At 50.8% G+C, this 19,149-nt stretch overlaps 1 protein-coding gene across 5 annotated transcripts in view; it reads left to right on the forward strand.

The window, feature by feature from the left end:
• The window catches only part of VTI1A (vesicle transport through interaction with t-SNAREs 1A), a 743,722-nt gene that overhangs the window by 418,202 nt on the left and 306,371 nt on the right, over positions 1–19,149 (forward strand). The window lies entirely within an intron of this gene.

The following is a 19,149-nucleotide window of genomic DNA, read 5'->3' on the forward strand; positions in this document are numbered from 1 at the left end:
TGTCGGCATTGCGTGCAGCTACTGTGTGCAACTCGGGTGAGAACATGGCTTACCAGGCAGACGAAGGACAGATACGAGTGAGGTGTGCCATGGCTCGCACCACGTATCACTATGCTTAATCTGCGACTTTCCAGATCCGGATGCACCAGCAGTGGTGACTGGAGTCCAGGTGCTGCAGCTACAGGTGTGCTCCTGTACTGTGGTGCCTCCTTACTGCCAGTGACACTGCATGCAGATGAGGCACCGCAGTCTCCTCTCCCCGGCTGCACCAGCAGTGGGTGACCAGGGTCCAGGTGCTGCAATTACAGGTGTGTTCCTGTACTGAGGTGCCTCCTTACTGCCAGTGACACTGCATGCAGATGAGGCTCCGCGGTTACCTCTCCCCGGCTGCACTAGCAGTGGGTGACCGGAGTCCAGGTGCTGCAATTACAGGTGTGCTCCTGTACTGAGGTGCCTCCTTACTGCCAGTGACACTGCATGCAGATGAGGCACCGCAGATACCTCTCCCCGGCTGCACCAGCAGTGGGTGACTGGAGTCCAGGTGCTGCAGTTACAGGTGTGTTCCTGTACTGAGGTGCCTCCTTACTGCCAGTGACACTGCATGCAGATGAGGCTCCGCGGTTACCTCTCCCCGGCTGCACTAGCAGTGGGTGACCGGAGTCCAGGTGCTGCAATTACAGGTGTGCTCCTGTACTGAGGTGCCTCCTTACTGCCAGTGACACTGCATGCAGATGAGGCACCGCAGATACCTCTCCCCGGCTGCACCAGCAGTGGGTGACTGGAGTCCAGGTGCTGCAGTTACAGGTGTGTTCCTGTACTGAGGTGCCTCCTTACTGCCAGTGACACTGCATGCAGATGAGGCTCCGCGGTTACCTCTCCCCGGCTGCACTAGCAGTGGGTGACCGGAGTCCAGGTGCTGCAATTACAGGTGTGCTCCTGTACTGAGGTGCCTCCTTACTGCCAGTGACACTGCATGCAGATGAGGCACCGCAGATACCTCTCCCCGGCTGCACCAGCAGTGGGTGACTGGAGTCCAGGTGCTGCAGTTACAGGTGTGTTCCTGTACTGAGGTGCCTCCTTACTGCCAGTGACACTGCATGCAGATGAGGCGCCGGAGTCTCCTCTCGGCGGCTGCACCAGCAGTGGTGACCGGAGTCCAGGTGCTGCAATTACAGGTGTGCTCCTGTACTGAGGTGCCTCCTTACTGCCAGTGACACTGCATGCAGATGAGGCTCCGCGGTTACCTCTCCCCGGCTGCACTAGCAGTGGGTGACCGGAGTCCAGGTGCTGCAATTACAGGTGTGCTCCTGTACTGAGGTGCCTCCTTACTGCCAGTGACACTGCATGCAGATGAGGCACCGCAGATACCTCTCCCCGGCTGCACCAGCAGTGGGTGACTGGAGTCCAGGTGCTGCAGTTACAGGTGAGTTCCTGTACTGAGGTGCCTCCTTACTGCCAGTGACACTGCATGCAGATGAGGCACCACAGTCTCCTCTCCCCGGCTGCACCAGCAGTGGGTGACCGGAGTCCAGGTGCTGCAGTTACAGTTGTGTTCCTGTACTGAGGTGCCTCCTTACTGCCAGTGACACTGCATGCAGATGAGGCACCGCAGTCTCCTCTCCCCGGCTGCACCAGCAGTGGGTGACCGGAGTCCAGGTGCTGCAGTTACAGGTGTGTTCCTGTACTGAGGTGCCTCCTTACTGCCAGTGACACTGCATGCAGATGAGGCACTGCAGTCACCTAGCGATTATTAGGAGGAGATATATTGGATGTATTATTCGGTCATGTGGGTCTTAGGAATTTGCGTGCGACCTGTAGCGTTTGTTTTGTGTATTATCGTTTATTAATAACTTGAGGAAGCTCAGATAACGGGATGTAGTTATGTGATCGGTGCTCAGGAGACTGACGCTCACAATACCGCCCCCCTCTAAATCCCAGCAGTCGTCATGAGGACTAGCAGGGGGTATTCCCACTCGTCCACGGCACCCATTGAGTGTGAACAGAACCTGTGGCACGCAGGGGGCTTCGGTGCGCTCGTGCCTCCCCTCCCCCCAGCATTCTGCTGACGGCATCCCGTGGTTGGTATGTTGATCACCGGGATCCTCAGCGCTGGTAAGTCATACCCAACCCCAGATAGTGATATATCAGGGTCAGCTGTAATCAGCCGCACTGTATGAGTTATATTCCATATACAGGGATTACATAATGATTTATAGTATGCACTGCATGGTGACGGCAGGTAAGAGGTTCTCACCACAGATACATGACACGAGTAGCAGGATCTGGTCACTGTATACCCCTCAGTAGCAGGTAATACGATGCACAGCAGTCCCAGGACGTGTCACGCGGCTGCCCGCAGGGTAATGCGCAGACCGTGTGCAGGTGGCGTTCAGAAGAGTGCGCTGGTGGGCGATGCAGCTTCTGCCTCACAGGACTCACCTTGTCTGCCAATGGATTAGTGCCACAGAGACGCCCACCATGCCCGGACCGTACTCTGCTATCAGTAACGGCGGGGGAACCCTTAGTCTTAGGTCCTGTTCCCAGTGCTGCATGTACATAGAGACCCGTATCTAAGTGCCCGTTCACCTGTTTGCAGCGCACATATTGGGGGGAATGTAATAGGTGTGAGAATCAGAAAGTGAGAGATTTTGAGAGAGTTTTCCTGTTTTGTTTTTTTTTTAAAGTCACAATCATTTCCATAGTAAAACCAAGTTGACTTTGCCATGTAAATGATTGGAACTCTCCCAAAGTCTCTCACTGTTTGGTTCTCGCACTCTATTTCATTACCCCCGCGTTGTGTCTGTTCGCTTGCGTAAGCGCCGTTATCAGCGGTGCACAGGTCCGTGCAATGCAGAGTCCAATTCACACGACAGAAGGGGCATAACTGGGCTGCAATGTGGTATTCTCGCTTAGGTAAAGTTCAGTGATGGCCTAACGACGGCGCTGCGTGCTACGCAGGGCTGCATATACGGTAAATGCCCGTTTGGAGGCGTACCTTTTGCCCCTAGTATATGCTTAGTGCAAGTGTGGCGCATTGGTGGTGATGCATGTTACAATAAGTGTACGTATAGGGGCATTTGCACCACAGGAAGTCTGCAGGTCAGCATACGGGTGAATATATGCATTTATTTCCTTGCACGCAATGTGGGAGTAATTGCTGCTGGTCTGCATCCAGCTCAGCATCAGCCCCTCCTGGTATGTGCATAGCTAGGACATACATTACATTGCCAATGGCAGAGATGGATTTATAGCATATAGACCCGTCATCATCGCCAAAGTCTCTCTTAAGCTCCACTTTAGAGTGTAAGGCTAAGCTCTTCCAACCTTCCGAGCAGAGTGCTCATCACGGCTTATTTTGGTTAGTGTTGTGTTGTACTGTAATGATATATAGTCTGTTCTCCATGTATATAAAGTGTTTGGTGATGATGACAATACGCACTTACCTACAAGTCACTCAGTAGTTTACTAACTATTTGGTATATGGGCCGACTGGGGTGAAGAGCTGATTTTCAAACTCAGGACTGGTTATTGGGGGTGGGGGGTGTTCTTTACAGACCCCCACATTTATTTATGTCCAGAAGAGGGGTGTGAAATATTGCATCGACAGTTTCTAGGTCGACAATGTTTGAGTCGACCACTACAGGTCGACAGGCACTAGGTCGACAGGGTTGGAAAGTCGACAGGGGTTCTAGGTCAAAAGGTCGACATGAGTTTTTCCTGTTTTTTTGGTGTCGTTTTCTCCGTACAGTGACCGGGAAGTCCAATTAGTGCACCGTGTCCCCTCGCATGGCGAGCGAAGGTGCCTCGCTTCGCTTGGCACAGAGTACCGTTCCAATCGTAGTCCACGTGGATAGTTAAGTATGAAAAAGTTCGGAAAAATAAGATTTTACTTACCGATAAATCTATTTCTCGGAGTCCGTAGTGGATGCTGGGGTTCCTGAAAGGACCATGGGGGGAATAGCGGCTCCGCAGGAGACAGGGCACAAAAAGTAAAGCTTTTCCAGATCAGGTGGTGTGCACTGGCTCCTCCCCCTATGACCCTCCTCCAGACTCCAGTTAGGTACTGTGCCCGGACGAGCGTACACAATAAGGGAGGATTTTGAATCCCGGGTAAGACTCATACCAGCCACACCAATCACACCGTACAACTTGTGATCTAAACCCAGTTAACAGTATGATAACAGCGGAGCCTCTGAAAGATGGCTTCCTTCAACAATAACCCGAATTTGTTAACAATAACTATGTACAATTATTGCAGATAATCCGCACTTGGGATGGGCGCCCAGCATCCACTACGGACTCCGAGAAATAGATTTATCGGTAAGTAAAATCTTATTTTCTCTATCGTCCTAGTGGATGCTGGGGTTCCTGAAAGGACCATGGGGATTATACCAAAGCTCCCAAACGGGCGGGAGAGTGCGGATGACTCTGCAGCACCGAATGAGAGAACTCCAGGTCCTCCTTAGCCAGAGTATCAAATTTGTAAAATTTTACAAACGTGTTCTCCCCTGACCACGTAGCTGCTCGGCAAAGTTGTAATGCCGAGACCCCTCGGGCAGCCGCCCAAGATGAGCCCACCTTCCTTGTGGAGTGGGCCTTTACAGATTTAGGCTGTGGCAGGCCTGCCACAGAATGTGCAAGTTGGATTGTGCTACAGATCCAACGAGCAATCGTCTGCTTAGACGCAGGAGCACCCATCTTGTTGGGTGCATACAATATAAACAACGAGTCAGATTTTCTGACTCCAGCTGTCCTTGCAATATATATTTTTAATGCTCTGACAACGTCCAGTAACTTGGAGTCCTCCAAGTCACTTGTAGCCGCAGGCAATACAATAGGCTGGTTCAGATGAAATGCTGACACCACCTTAGGGAGAAATTGCGGACGAGTCCGCAGTTCTGCCCTGTCCGAATGGAAAATCAGATATGGGCTTTTGTAAGATAAAGCTGCCAGTTCTGACACTCTCCTGGCCGAAGCCAGGGCTAGAAGCATGGTCACTTTCCATGTGAGATATTTCAAATCCACCTTTTTTAGTGGTTCAAACCAATGAGATTTTAGAAAGTCCAAAACCACATTGAGATCCCACGGTGCCACTGGAGGCACCACAGGAGGCTGTATATGCAGCACTCCCTTAACAAAGGTCTGGACTTCATGGACTGAAGCCAATTCTTTTTGAAAGAAAATCGACAGGGCCGAAATTTGAACCTTAATAGATCCCAATTTGAGACCCATAGACAATCCTGATTGCAGGAAATGTAGGAATCGACCCAGTTGAAATTCCTCCGTCGGAGCACTCCGATCTTCGCACCACGCAACATATTTTCGCCAAATTCGGTGATAATGTTGCACGGTTACTTCCTTCCTTGCTTTAATCAAAGTAGGAATGACTTCTTCCGGCATGCCTTTTTCCTTTAGGATCCGGCGTTCAACCGCCATGCCGTCAAACGCAGCCGCGGTAAGTCTTGAAACAGACAGGGACCCTGCTGAAGCAAGTCCCTCCTTAGAGGTAGAGGCCACGGATCTTCCGTGATCATCTCTTGAAGTTCCGGGTACCAAGTCCTTCTTGGCCAATCCGGAACCACTAGTATCGTTCTTACGCCTCTTTGCCGTATAATTCTCAATACTTTTGGTATGAGAGGCAGAGGAGGAAACACATACACCGACTGGTACACCCAAGGCGTTACCAGCGCGTCCACAGCTATTGCCTGCGGATCTCTTGACCTGGCGCAATACCTGTCCAGTTTTTTGTTGAGGCGAGACGCCATCATGTCCACCATTGGTCTTTCCCAACGGGTTACCAGCATGTGGAAGACTTCTGGATGAAGTCCCCACTCTCCCGGGTGAAGATCGTGTCTGCTGAGGAAGTCTGCTTCCCAGTTGTCCACTCCCGGGATGAACACTGCTGACAGTGCTATCACATGATTCTCTGCCCAGCGAAGAATCCTTGCAGCTTCTGCCATTGCACTCCTGCTTCTTGTGCCGCCCTGTCTGTTCACATGGGCGACTGCCGTGATGTTGTCCGACTGGATCAACACCGGTTTTCCCTGAAGCAGAGGTTCTGCCTGGCTTAGAGCATTGTAGATTGCTCTTAGTTCCAGAATGTTTATGTGAAGAGACGTTTCCAGGCTCGTCCATACTCCCTGGAAGTTTCTTCCTTGTGTGACTGCTCCCCAGCCTCTCAGGCTGGCGTCCGTGGTCACCAGGATCCAATCCTGTATGCCGAATCTGCGGCCCTCCAATAGATGAGCACTCTGCAACCACCACAGAAGAGACACCCTTGTCCTTGGAGACAGGGTTATCCGCAGGTGCATCTGAAGATGCGACCCTGACCATTTGTCCAACAGATCCCTTTGGAAAATTCTTGCGTGGAATCTGCCGAATGGAATTGCTTCGTAAGAAGCCACCATTTTTCCCAGGACTCTTGTGCATTGATGTACAGACACCTTTCCTGGTTTTAGGAGGTTCCTGACAAGCTCGGATAACTCCTTGGCTTTTTCCTCCGGGAGAAAAACCTTTTTCTGAACCGTGTCCAGAATCATCCCTAGGAACAGCAGACGAGTTGTCGGCATTAACTGGGATTTTGGAATATTCAGAATCCACCCGTGCTGTTTTAGCACTTCTTGAGACAGTGCTAATCCCATCTCTAGCTGTTCTCTGGACCTTGCTCTTATTAGGAGATCGTCCAAGTATGGGATAATTAATATGCCTTTTCTTCGAAGAAGAATCATCATCTCGGCCATTACCTTTGTAAAGACCCGAGGTGCCGTGGACAATCCGAACGGCAGCGTCTGAAACTGATAGTGACAGTTTTGTACAACGAACCTGAGGTACCCCTGGTGTGAGGGGTAAATTGGAACGTGGAGATACGCATCCTTGATGTCCAAGGATACCATAAAATCCCCCTCTTCCAGGTTCGCTATCACTGCTCTGAGTGACTCCATTTTGAACTTGAACTTCTTTATGTACAGGTTCAAGGACTTCAGATTTAGAATAGGCCTTACCGAGCCATCCGGCTTCGGTACCACAAAAAGAGTGGAATAATACCCCTTCCCTTGTTGTAGAAGAGGTACCTTGACTATCACCTGCTGAGAGTACAGCTTGTGAATGGCTTCCAAAACCGTCTCCCTTTCGGAGGGGGACGTTGGTAAAGCAGACTTCAGGAAACGGCGAGGTGGATCTGTCTCTAATTCCAACCTGTACCCCTGAGATATTATCTGCAGGATCCAGGGATCTACTTGCGAGTGAGCCCACTGCGCGCTGTAATTTTTGAGACGACCGCCCACCGTCCCCGAGTCCGCTTGAGAAGCCCCAGCGTCATGCTGAGGCTTTTGTAGAAGCCGGGGAGGGCTTCTGTTCCTGGGAAGGAGCTGCCTGTTGCTGTATCTTCCCTCGACCTCTGCCTCGTGGCAGATATGAATAGCCCTTTGCTCTCTTATTTTTAAAGGAACGAAAGGGCTGCGGTTGAAAAGTCGGTGCCTTTTTCTGTTGGGGAGTGACTTGAGGTAGAAAGGTGGATTTCCCGGCTGTAGCCGTGGCCACCAAATCTGATAGACCGACTCCAAATAACTCCTCCCCTTTATACGGCAAAACTTCCATATGCCGTTTTGAATCCGCATCGCCTGTCCACTGTCGCGTCCATAAAGCTCTTCTGGCCGAAATGGACATAGCACTTACCCGTGATGCCAGTGTGCAGATATCCCTCTGTGCATCACGCATATAAAGAAATGCATCCTTTATTTGTTCTAACGACAGTAAAATATTGTCCCTGTCCAGGGTATCAATATTTTCAATCAGGGACTCTGACCAAACTACCCCAGCACTGCACATCCAGGCAGTCGCTATAGCTGGTCGTAGTATAACACCTGCATGTGTGTATATACTTTTTTGGATATTTTCCATCCTCCTATCTGATGGATCTTTAAGTGCGGCCGTCTCAGGAGAGGGTAACGCCACTTGTTTAGATAAGCGTGTTAGCGCCTTGTCCACCCTAGGAGATGTTTCCCAGCGCTCCCTAACCTCTGGCGGGAAAGGGTATAATGCCAATAATTTCTTTGAAATTTTCAGCTTTTTATCAGGGGCAACCCACGCTTCATTACACACGTCATTTAATTCTTCTGATTCAGGAAAAACTATAGGTAGTTTTTTCACACCCCACATAATACCCTGTTTAGTGGTACCTGTAGTATCAGCTAAATGTAACGCCTCCTTCATTGCCAAAATCATATAACGTGTGGCCCTACTGGAAAATACGGTTGATTCGTCACCGTCACCACTGGAGTCAGTGCCTGTGTCTGGGTCTGTGTCGACCGACTGAGGCAAAGGGCGTTTTACAGCCCCTGACGGTGTTTGAGTCGCCTGGACAGGCACTAATTGATTGTCCGGCCGTCTCATGTCGTCAAACGACTGCTTTAGCGTGTTGACACTATCCCGTAGTTCCATAAATAAAGGCATCCATTCTGGTGTCGACTCCCTAGGGGGTGACATCCTCATATTTGGCAATTGCTCCGCCTCCACACCAATATCGTCCTCATACATGTCGACACACACGTACCGACACACAGCAGACACACAGGGAATGCTCCTAACGAAGACAGGACCCACTAGCCCTTTGGGGAGACAGAGGGAGAGTTTGCCAGCACACACCAAAAGCGCTATATATAACAGGGATAGCCTTATAATAAGTGCTCCCTTATAGCTGCTTTATATATATAAAAATATCGCCATAAATTTGCCCCCCCTCTCTGTTTTACCCTGTTTCTGTAGTGCAGTGCAGGGGAGAGACCTGGGAGCCGTCCTGACCAGCGGAGCTGTGAGAGGAAATGGCGCCGTGTGCTGAGGAGATAGGCCCCGCCCCTTTTTTGGTGGGCTCGTCTCCCGCTATTTAGTGAATCCAGGCAGGGGTTAAATATCTCCATATAGCCTCTGGGGGCTATATGTGAGGTATTTTTAGCCTTTATATAGGTTACATTTGCCTCCCAGGGCGCCCCCCCCCAGCGCCCTGCACCCTCAGTGACTGCGTGTGAAGTGTGCTGAGAGGAAAATGGCGCACAGCTGCAGTGCTGTGCGCTACCTTTAGAAGACTGCAGGAGTCTTCAGCCGCCGATTTTGGACCTCTTCTGACTTCAGCATCTGCAAGGGGGCCGGCGGCGCGGCTCCGGTGACCATCCAGGCTGTACCTGTGATCGTCCCTCTGGAGCTGATGTCCAGTAGCCAAGAAGCCAATCCATCCTGCACGCAGGTGAGTTCACTTCTTCTCCCCTCAGTCCCTCGTTGCAGTGATCCTGTTGCCAGCAGGACTCACTGTAAAATAAAAAACCTAAGCTAAACTTTTTCTAAGCAGCTCTTTAGGAGAGCCACCTAGATTGCACCCTTCTCGGCCGGGCACAAAAATCTAACTGGAGTCTGGAGGAGGGTCATAGGGGGAGGAGCCAGTGCACACCACCTGATCTGGAAAAGCTTTACTTTTTGTGCCCTGTCTCCTGCGGAGCCGCTATTCCCCCCATGGTCCTTTCAGGAACCCCAGCATCCACTAGGACGATAGAGAAAAGTGAAAAAGTCGTGTCGACCTTTTGACCTGTCGACCTAGAACATATCGACCTAGTGACTGTCGACCAATAGTGGTCAACCTAAACATTGTCGACCAGGGCCGGCTCCAGGCATGTTCCAATAGAGCGGCCGAACAGGGCGCCGCACTTTATGGGCGCCGCTAGCTCTGGCCGCCGTATTGGAGCCTGGAGCCGTCCCTACAGCTTTGCTTCAGCACTGCAGTGTCTGTCCTGTCGTGCACTACATGCAAAGCCCGGCGCCGCCCCGTGAGCCAACCAGAGCTCGCGGTCCGGCAGCTGAGGCTGATTGGCTGCCGGACCGCGAGCTTTGATTGGCTTGCAGACCGGCGCCTAGGATGAGAGTCCGGCGGCGGCGGCTGAGCAGCAGGTAATCCTATTCATACACGCGCCGCCATTTAGCATAATTTATTAGTACTCCGGCTTCTTATAATTACCGCGGGTGTGAGGCAAATACACCGGATTCTGGGTAGCTATAGAAGGCAGAGGAGGCTGGCAGCGGGCAACAGCCCTCACCCAGCCCGCTGCGGAGGGGTGAGCTGCCCGGCCAGTTAGGGGGTGAGGGCCCACGGGGCCCCCACCGGGCTCTCCTCAGGTGCGATGGGGCTGCCCGCCCTGAACAATGAGAGCGGCTCCTGGATTATTACTATTATTACTATTATATACCCCCCTCACCCTTATTTCCCGGTCACACAGGTTTGGTAGAATTAGTGCTGTTTCCTCACCCATCATTATTACTATTATGATTTATTATCCAGTATTATTACTACTATTATTATTTCCCCACCATTCATCTGCCCGTCTTATTATTATTCCAGCATTTTAGTAGCAGTAGTATTATTACTCAGCCATCTTATTAATATTGTTATTACTAGTAGTACTGTTACCCCACGTACTCCTCCCCCTCCAACGCTGCAGGTATTTATTTTTTTTGGGGGGGGGGTGAGTGAATCATTTATGGATGGCACTGTGGGGGCATTTATCTGGCACTGGGGGCATTTATCTGGCACTGTGGGAGCATTTATTTGGCACTGTGGGGACATTTATCTGGCACTGGGGGCATTTATCTGGCACTGTGGGGGCATTTATCTGGCACTGTGGGGACATTTATCTGGCACTGTGGGGGCATTTATCTGGCACTGTGGGGACATTTATCTGGCACTGGGGGCATTTATCTGGCACTGTGGGGTCATATCTGGCACTGTGGGGGCATTTGTCTGGCACTGTGGGGGCATTTATCTAGCACTGTGGGGGCTTTTCTGTATCTGGCACTGTGGGGGCATTTATCTGGCACTATGGGGGCATTTATCTAGCACTGTGGGGGCTTTTCTGTATCTACATATCTGGCACTGTGTGGCCATTTATGTATCTGGCATTGCTGGGGGGCATGTCATGTGTTGCTGGCACTGCTGGGGGGCATGTCATGTGTAGCTGGCACGGCTGGGGAGCATATCATGTAGTGTTCCCGCTAGGCGTCTGTGGCTAGGCAATGTGTCTAACGTGCTCTGCCTGGCGCAAAGTGTCTAACGTGCTCTGCCTGGCGCAAAGTGTCTAACGTGCTCTGCCTGGCGCAAAGTGTCTAACGTGCTCTGCCTGGCGCAAAGTGTCTAACGTGCTCTGCCTGGCGCAAAGTGTCTAACGTGCTCTGCCTGGCGCAAAGTGTCTAGGAGGTTCTACCTGGTGCAGTGTGTATTAACTGCACTACTGTGTGGTGTAATGCGAATTGCCACTATTATGTGGCCACGCACCTTCCCCACGAAGCAACGCCCCTAAATTTTTGCTGCGCGCCTTAGGCGAGCACTGTCCATGCTTTACCATGTAGGTAGATGAGCAACAAGCATTACAGTATGTACATAATTTTGCCCTCCTAACTTAAAAATGTGCCCTCCCTGCCCTAAAAAGTGAACACTATCGTGTAGCTGGCACTGCTGGGGGGCATATTGTGTGTAGCTGGCACTGCTGGGGGGCATATCATGTCTATCTGGCACTGCACATTGTGTATCTGGCACTATACTGGAGACATTATGTGTATCTGACACTATACTGGAGACATTGTGTGTAAGGAACACTACTGTGGCTGTTATGTGTAAGGCTGCTAATTGTGTGTGTAGAGGGGGTGTGAAAACATTTATAGTCTAATAATATGAAGTTATGAGGCCACGCCCACTTCCCACGAGGCCACACCCACTTTTCCTGGAGCGCGCGCCGGAAGCGCGCATGGGGGGGGGGGGGGGGGTGCTTTTACATGTTTTCGCTCAGGGTGCTAGTAGGCCTGGAGCCGGCCCTGTTGTCGACCTAGACAGTGTCTATCTTCAGACCGGATGCCCCAGAATAGTCCTAAAATTCACAGTACAGTCTAGATTTTCGGCCATCTCCTGACATTGGTAGCCATGTATATCATTCAGTATGGATGGTATAATAGCTAGCATTACTGCATGAGGTCATGGGTTTGATTCTCACCATGGCCCTGACTGTGTGGAGTTTATATATTCTCCCTGTGCTTGCGTGGGCTTCCCTCCCATTTACTCCAGTTTCCACCCAAATTCCAAAAATATACCGGTAGGCTAATTGGTTCCTGACGGAAAATAAAGAATTAACGCTTGTGTGTAAGTGTGTGCATGTACATGTGTGTGTGTGTGTGTGTGTGTGTGTGTGTGTGTGTGTGTGTAAGTCTGCACGTACATGTGTTTAGGGCAGACTAGATGGACCAAGTGGTTCTTATCTGCCGTCACATCCTATGTAAATTCCTGTAGCCGGCTGTACGCATTCCCACCGGTTCCCCTGTCCAGTCACTGTTGCCTGTCCCGTCCTGCAGACCCAGGGTATCTGGCAATACTTAGCCAAATAACTTGAGATAAGTCCTCATAGTTAATGTTGTTACAAAGTATAATGTGTGTGAAGAGGGCAGATAAGGCATGATAACATATGTATAGTACATGTGTATATAGCCGGGCATATACAGGTGCGTGTTATCTCCTCCGTGTGTCACTGCCATTATGTACTGTGATTAATGGCTGCTCTGTTTATTCATTGCTTTAAAAAGCTTTCTTTCTGGAAGCGTTCTAATGGCCTCGCACACAATGGCCGACCACCCGCTCAGGAGGTCTGTGTACTTCAGCAAATCTTACTGCTCAAACACCGCCTAATAAATCTGCCCTTCTGGACCTTATAATGGAACTTTGCTCCCTGGCCCGGAGAAAGAGAGTTTACCTCTCCGATATGTGACAGAGGCTGACGCATTCTAAATTCCATTTACAGCCAATATCCTTTTAAAAGCTAACCGGAAATTGTAAATGTATAAATGTAAATATTGCATATGAATGTAACAGAGTTATTCCATGGTTATTTTGGGCACAGAAGTTACGTATCTGCCTGTGTATCCTTTTCCCATTCAGTGGTCTCCCCAGAACATTTAGCATTAAGAGAAGCCGGGCTTGGGGCAGCGTAGTGGGGGCGGTGCCTAATGACGCAACCTACCTGACCCCGCCCCTGCTTCATTGCATTTTTCCTCTGAAGTGTCAGATATGTAATTTACAGAAACATTCCCCCCCCCCCCTCCCTCTCCTGCAAATCTTTTTGCCCTTTCTTATACCGTATTGCCCTCTTTCTGGCTTGACAGAGATATAATCGTGCAATCGTGTCCGGCAACGCAGTGCACTCTCATCTGTCCTCTCTGCCTTGTTCCGGCCATCCAGTTTACACCCTGCTTCTTAAAGTTGGGAATGGGGGGGGTGTCTCCGTTACTGAGCCTGTCACAGTAACGTAAGCGTGGCATGACTGTAATTTTGTCCGTCAGACCCCTGGAGCAGGGTAGTGCCGGGTGGCATGTAAAAATCCAGTTGGAGCGTTGGTGACATTGATCCTGGGGAGAGCACTGATATTGTAAACCATAGTGCTTTCTGATGTAGCACTACTGCATGGGGACAGATTTTGGGGTGTCTATGGAGTGACCAACCCATCAAGAGCGGTTTATGGTAGCCCCACTTAGGCAAATCCTATCGCTCTGCCCTACTGTGGCTCCGAGTTACAGGGTTACTTCGTAATTTGGGCCTGTGATCAGGAATAGCCATACTTACTGTACCCACTCTCCCGAAAACTCAGAGAGAATTAGTCCCCAAGACCTATGGAAGAGGGGGTGGATCTCCTAGTGAAGTGGGTAGGATGGGGAAATAATACTGGTAACCGCAGGTCCGTAGGCAGGGGGGCGGGTCTAATATGACAAAATCCACATTATTTTAGTCCCACCCTCTTCCCGTGGACCCAAGACAGTCCAGCAGCATTTTGCCATGAGGGGGTGGGACCTAATGACATGAAGAGACCGGCCCCGCCCCTAGAGTAACCCTCTGCAACTCCTCTGCGGGCATCTCTCAGATAGGAGAAATGAAAAGTCTGTAAGTATGGACTTAGCGTCCACGTCACTTCGAAGTCACCGCGGTCAGAAGATGACCCCAAACACAAGACGGTCGCAAACGCCTTCCGGCTGCATTTATCCTTATGGCCGATTTGTATTAGCTTTACCGGATGTCTTAGTACATATATGTTATCGTATCGGCTCTGATATCGTCTTATTATCTATATTTTATGCAGAGAATGCATGCGCTCCTATGTGCTCACGATAAGAGCTGAATTGCCTGCAGCCACCCCCCCCCCCCCTTCCCACAAACAGGGCAACACCTTAAAAAAATCCCATAAACCGCTTTCCCCATCTAATGATAAATGACTCCCTAAGGCATCGCAGCTGTACTTTATTGGGAGATCATGAACTGTTCTTACAAATTTCCGGCTGTAGGTTAGTTCTCCAGATGAGCGACGGGTCCTGTTACTGCAGAAAAGTCAGGTTCTGGGCCCCGCTGACCTGTGTCACTGACACGCATAAATAATAGCTGCAATTTGAATTCAGGGACATTTACACTGTTCTGGCAGAGTGCCTCCATGTAAATCATCGCAGGAGAGAGCATGCCAAACCTTGCTCTGCAATTAACGGTCACACCCACTCGCTAATCCGATTTCGCCTGTCATTCACTTGGCGTTCACTCTCTGAGATTTAACCGCATTGAAAATGTCTGTCTTCTCTGCTCTCTGCAAATTGGCGAGAGAGAGAGTGTGAGCGAGCGTCCGTTCTTCTGCGGCGCCTAATTCTGAGTCGCAGGAACTAGCGTCCATCAGCGGCACCCGTCTGCAACTTTATGCAAATGCCTCTGTAAAATCCTTCTCTTATTTGTCCGCGTGGTCCACGTCTATCATCCATGCACGCTGTATTACCGATTGGTGCATCCTTATACGCTACCGCCGGTCATCCTTTCACAGGTGTGGTGTCTCCATCACTTTCCCACAACATTGCTGATACCGTCTGTCCCAATCACATTGCAGCTTGTGCGTACATTCCGCGTAACGCATGCCATTGAACATTTTAGTATATCTGTGAATAGAAGCGCTAAAATAAATAAACTTTATGTGTTTGTGCAATACCTGTGAGTAAAAAAATGATTAAAAGCAATGGCCCTCATTCCGAGTTGTTCGCTCGCTAGCTGTTTTTAGCAGCATTGCACACGCTAAGCCGCCGCCTACTGGGAGTGTATCTTAGCATAGCAGAATTGCGAACGAAAGATTAGCAGAATTGCGAATAGAAAATTCTTAGCAGTTTCTGAGTAGCTCCAGACTTACTCTGCCACTGCGATCAGTACAGTCAGTTTCGTTCCTGGTTTGACGTCACAAACACACCCTGCGTTCACCCAGACACTCCCCCGTTTCTGTAGACACTCCCGCGTTTTTCCCAAAAACGCCAGCGTTTTTTCGCACACACCCATAAAACGGCAAGTTTCCGCCCAGAAACACCCACTTCCTGTCAATCACACTCCAATCACCAGAACGATGAAATTTCTTCGTTAAGCCGTGAGTAAAATACCAAACTTTTTAGCAAATTTACTTGGCGCAGGCGCACTGCGAACGTTGCGCATGCGCAGTTTGCGACTAATCGCACCGATGCGAAGATAAAATAACGAGCGAACAACTCGGAATGAGGGCCAATGTTTATAAGCTCTTATGATTTATTTAAAATAGTCCATGCAGTGTGGGTAAATTGCAGGGGGTTCCGTGGTTTGAAATGCTGGCGGCCAGACCCGTACGTAGGTGGTAACTGCAGTGTGAACTAGCTAATCTGTCCCTGTCATTTTCTACCTTATGTGCGTCGTCTTCTCCTACCGCCGGCTGGTTCCCCGAGCGCTGGTGAGTTCTTCTACTCTCTACCGTTGGCGCGATACAGTGATATCGCCGCTGGTTCTCTGCACGACGCTCACAGGCGTCTAACGCGTTATTCGGGCTTGTCGGCCCTGTGTCAAGGATCACGCCCATGATCTGAGGTCTCCATTTATAGTACATTCTTTGTTGAATAATTAAAAGACCAATTAACCCTTTCTGGACAATAGGACAAATAAAAAAACGGGGTATGAGGGTGTGACAGGACGGTACCGTACGGAAGCACTCGCCGCTTGCCGCGTCCCGTCGACTGCGCACAGAATGGAAGGTCAAGCCGCACGAGGCCTGACCACATAGGGGATTCCCGCTTACCGTCAGTAACCGCCTGTTACTGACTCCACCCACTGCGTTGTGGGCGGGTTCTCGCTGCCACCACCAAACTCCTAACCTGCCGTGGCGTTTGGAACCACGGTTCTGCTCTGTATGTGCCGACGCACTGCCTTACCACACCTGTGTGGTGTTGACGAATCCCCTCTAGCCACTTGCTAGGCCTCTACCGGTAGCTGGCGGAAGGCGGAGCTTGGAGACGTCAGGTGCTTCCCTGGACAGCCGGAGAACGGGGCTAGGTTTGGCCTAACCCTGTAGGTCACAAGATGAAGCAGTCTTGAGGCAAAGATGTTTATTGCTCAGGTAACCTTTAAAAAGGCTCCTCCCTATTGCTAGGGGCAACAGCATACAATCAAGATGTTTTCAGCAGAAGAAGATGTTACAACTACAACTCTGGAGGCACGCAGGTCTCCTTTTTATGTCAGTTTTCCACACAGTACCACAGGGTGGTAAGCCCTCCCTGTCTTCTCCAACCAATCAGGTTATTTTACAAAATACCAATAAATTACATTTTACAAGGATATAAGTGCAATAAAACAATATCCTCCTTCCTGTCACCCAGACAACGTTTGGTATCAGATTAACATTCACATCTCCAGGCAATCCCAGTGTTTAAGATTACAACAGGAATGGCTACAATACAAACAAACAGTCTTCCTTCCTTTATCTTCCATTCAGGGATCGTATATCAAATCCAAGCCCATAAACCCAATGATTAGCATCTCTCTCTAAGGAACTTACACATCAAAAGGTATTGTCCTTCACACCTCTCTGATAGAACAGGGCCATTAGCATGCCACTTCCTATTTCCAGAGGATAAGAGATGCGTATTCAGACATCTATAGTAACTGCATTTTTCCTTTAAATATACACCAAGCCTGTCTTGAATATAAAATAGATACAGTTAAACATGCATTCCTGCAATGGTGCACAGAGCACTACATATGACATGTTAAAAGTAAAACACACCATTAAACAAACTTTCAAACAGTCCGTAACATGGCGCCGGGCACGAGGGTTAACCCCTTCAGTGCCGCAGACGCCATTACACGTGTGGCTGACTAGTCTCTCCGGCCACATTCCTCCCCCCCCATTCAAGCGGGTCAACCAGGGACCCATGTCGCAACGATTTGGGTCCTGGTCCCGCAGTCCGTTGGGGTGAAGGGGACGCTACCTGGGATGTGTAGGCTCTGGCCTAGACAGTTCATCCATAGTGTAGTGGGCCTCTCTTCGTGGGTGCACAATGTTCAAATAGTCCACCTGAAGTCCAAGTTCAAGGCTCCACCACAAAAGTCTGTCAAATTTCCCCAAGGTAGGTTGCAGCCACCTAACAGGTAGGTGGTAAGTCACCACGGTGGGGGGCCGGTTACAAACAAGTGCCACCCACGGTGTCCCAATTGTGGCATACCCCACCTCCCACAATAGCAGTATACTGCTCAACCAGGCCACAGAGTGCTCCTGCCCATATGGCTCTTTCTGGCTCGGTACTGCTCCCAGTCCGTGCAGTGGCGCAATAGTTCGTAACACACAGTCCTGGTCAAGAATGTGCGCCATCAGCACTGGAGCGGGTACCCGAGCCTCCTTTAATGACTGGAATGCCAACTCGCAAGCGGGTGCAAAGTCCACTGACTTGGGAATGCCCTTCCTAGCCATCTCTGTCAAGGGGTTCACTACAGGACTAAAGTCAATGACAACGTGTCCGTAGGGCCTTACAGGTTCTAAGGTCAGTACCGGTCTGGGTGATGTGGGTCGGGGACAGCCTCTGGTTGCCTCCACCCCCTCTGGGTTGGGCCTACCCCTGTCTCCTCCCACATGGTGCCCCAGGCACTGCACCTCCGTCATACCTATCTGGCAACTGTCTGCCCTAACTGTCAGACCTGCCCTCCAATCCTCTTCTGTCGACCTATGACTCTGGAAACCTACCCTGTCACCTAGGCCTACTCCTTCCTCCTCATCCGCTACCTGGGCCACAGTGATGGCGGCCAGACCACCAGCCTCTGGATCCTGTGTGGCATCCACTACAGGGAGGCTGCGTGTCTTCCCCGATCTACTGTGCACAGGCAGGGGACCTGCTATGTCCACAGCAACTTGCTGCAAGGGTTCTCCTATGGGCAGAGGCCCAGAGACAACACAACCGCTGGAGTGCCCCGGCTGCCAACGCATGGCACCAGCCTTACAGTTGGTCTGGGCGTCATCCGACATTCCAGACCAGGGTAAGCTCGGTGTCAGGCACTTAAGGGTACGGTCTGTCCCCGGGTTACTGTCCAAAGGGGTTTCACTGGCAACCGACACCGGTTGCGCAGGAACGTTCCCTGAGGGGACCAGTTGGACACATTCCCTATCTGGTCTATCCCCTCCCACTTTCCTGGCTACCCTGTACCTTAACCCTTCCCGCCAGGTAAAACTTCCTGCCCCAACCCTGTCAAGGCCGCTGCCAGAGTGGCGCCTCATGCCTTTCAGGGATGGGTCAGAGAGTTGAGCCTCCCTAAACACCTGCCTGCGGCCCTCAATCTCTCCTAAATTGGGACACACTACAGGGGGATCTAGGTGGGGACTACTAGGGTCAGTCTGGTAGGGGTCAGTCAGGGAAAAGTCAGTGTGGTTTCTCATACTCACCGCCGGAGTTGGCAAACCACTTGGGTCAGGAGCATCATTGGGCACCCCCACAGGATCAAACGAGCTGGACCCGACATCCTCTGCGTTGCTAGGGGACGTAGGCATACCAGAGGCAAAAGGCATGCAGGGTCGATGTGCTGATCTAGCCGCTGTAATCTTTTCCTCTGGGCTGGTTGATGCTGTGGTTGGCTGTGCTGGCAGTTGTCTTGCAGCTGTAGTCTTTTCCTCTGGGCTGGGCTGTGCTGGAGTAGCTGATGTCAACGGTGGTTGTGGAACTTGACTCCGGGGAATGGCGCCAACAAACGTAGTGACGATCCCACCACCCAGATCATTTCCTAGGACCACATCAGTTGGGAGACCATCCATGACGGCAACTTCTCGCAACTCT

This window comes from Pseudophryne corroboree, chromosome 3 (assembly GCF_028390025.1).
Source record: "Pseudophryne corroboree isolate aPseCor3 chromosome 3, aPseCor3.hap2, whole genome shotgun sequence".
NCBI classification, from domain to species: domain Eukaryota; kingdom Metazoa; phylum Chordata; class Amphibia; order Anura; family Myobatrachidae; genus Pseudophryne; species Pseudophryne corroboree.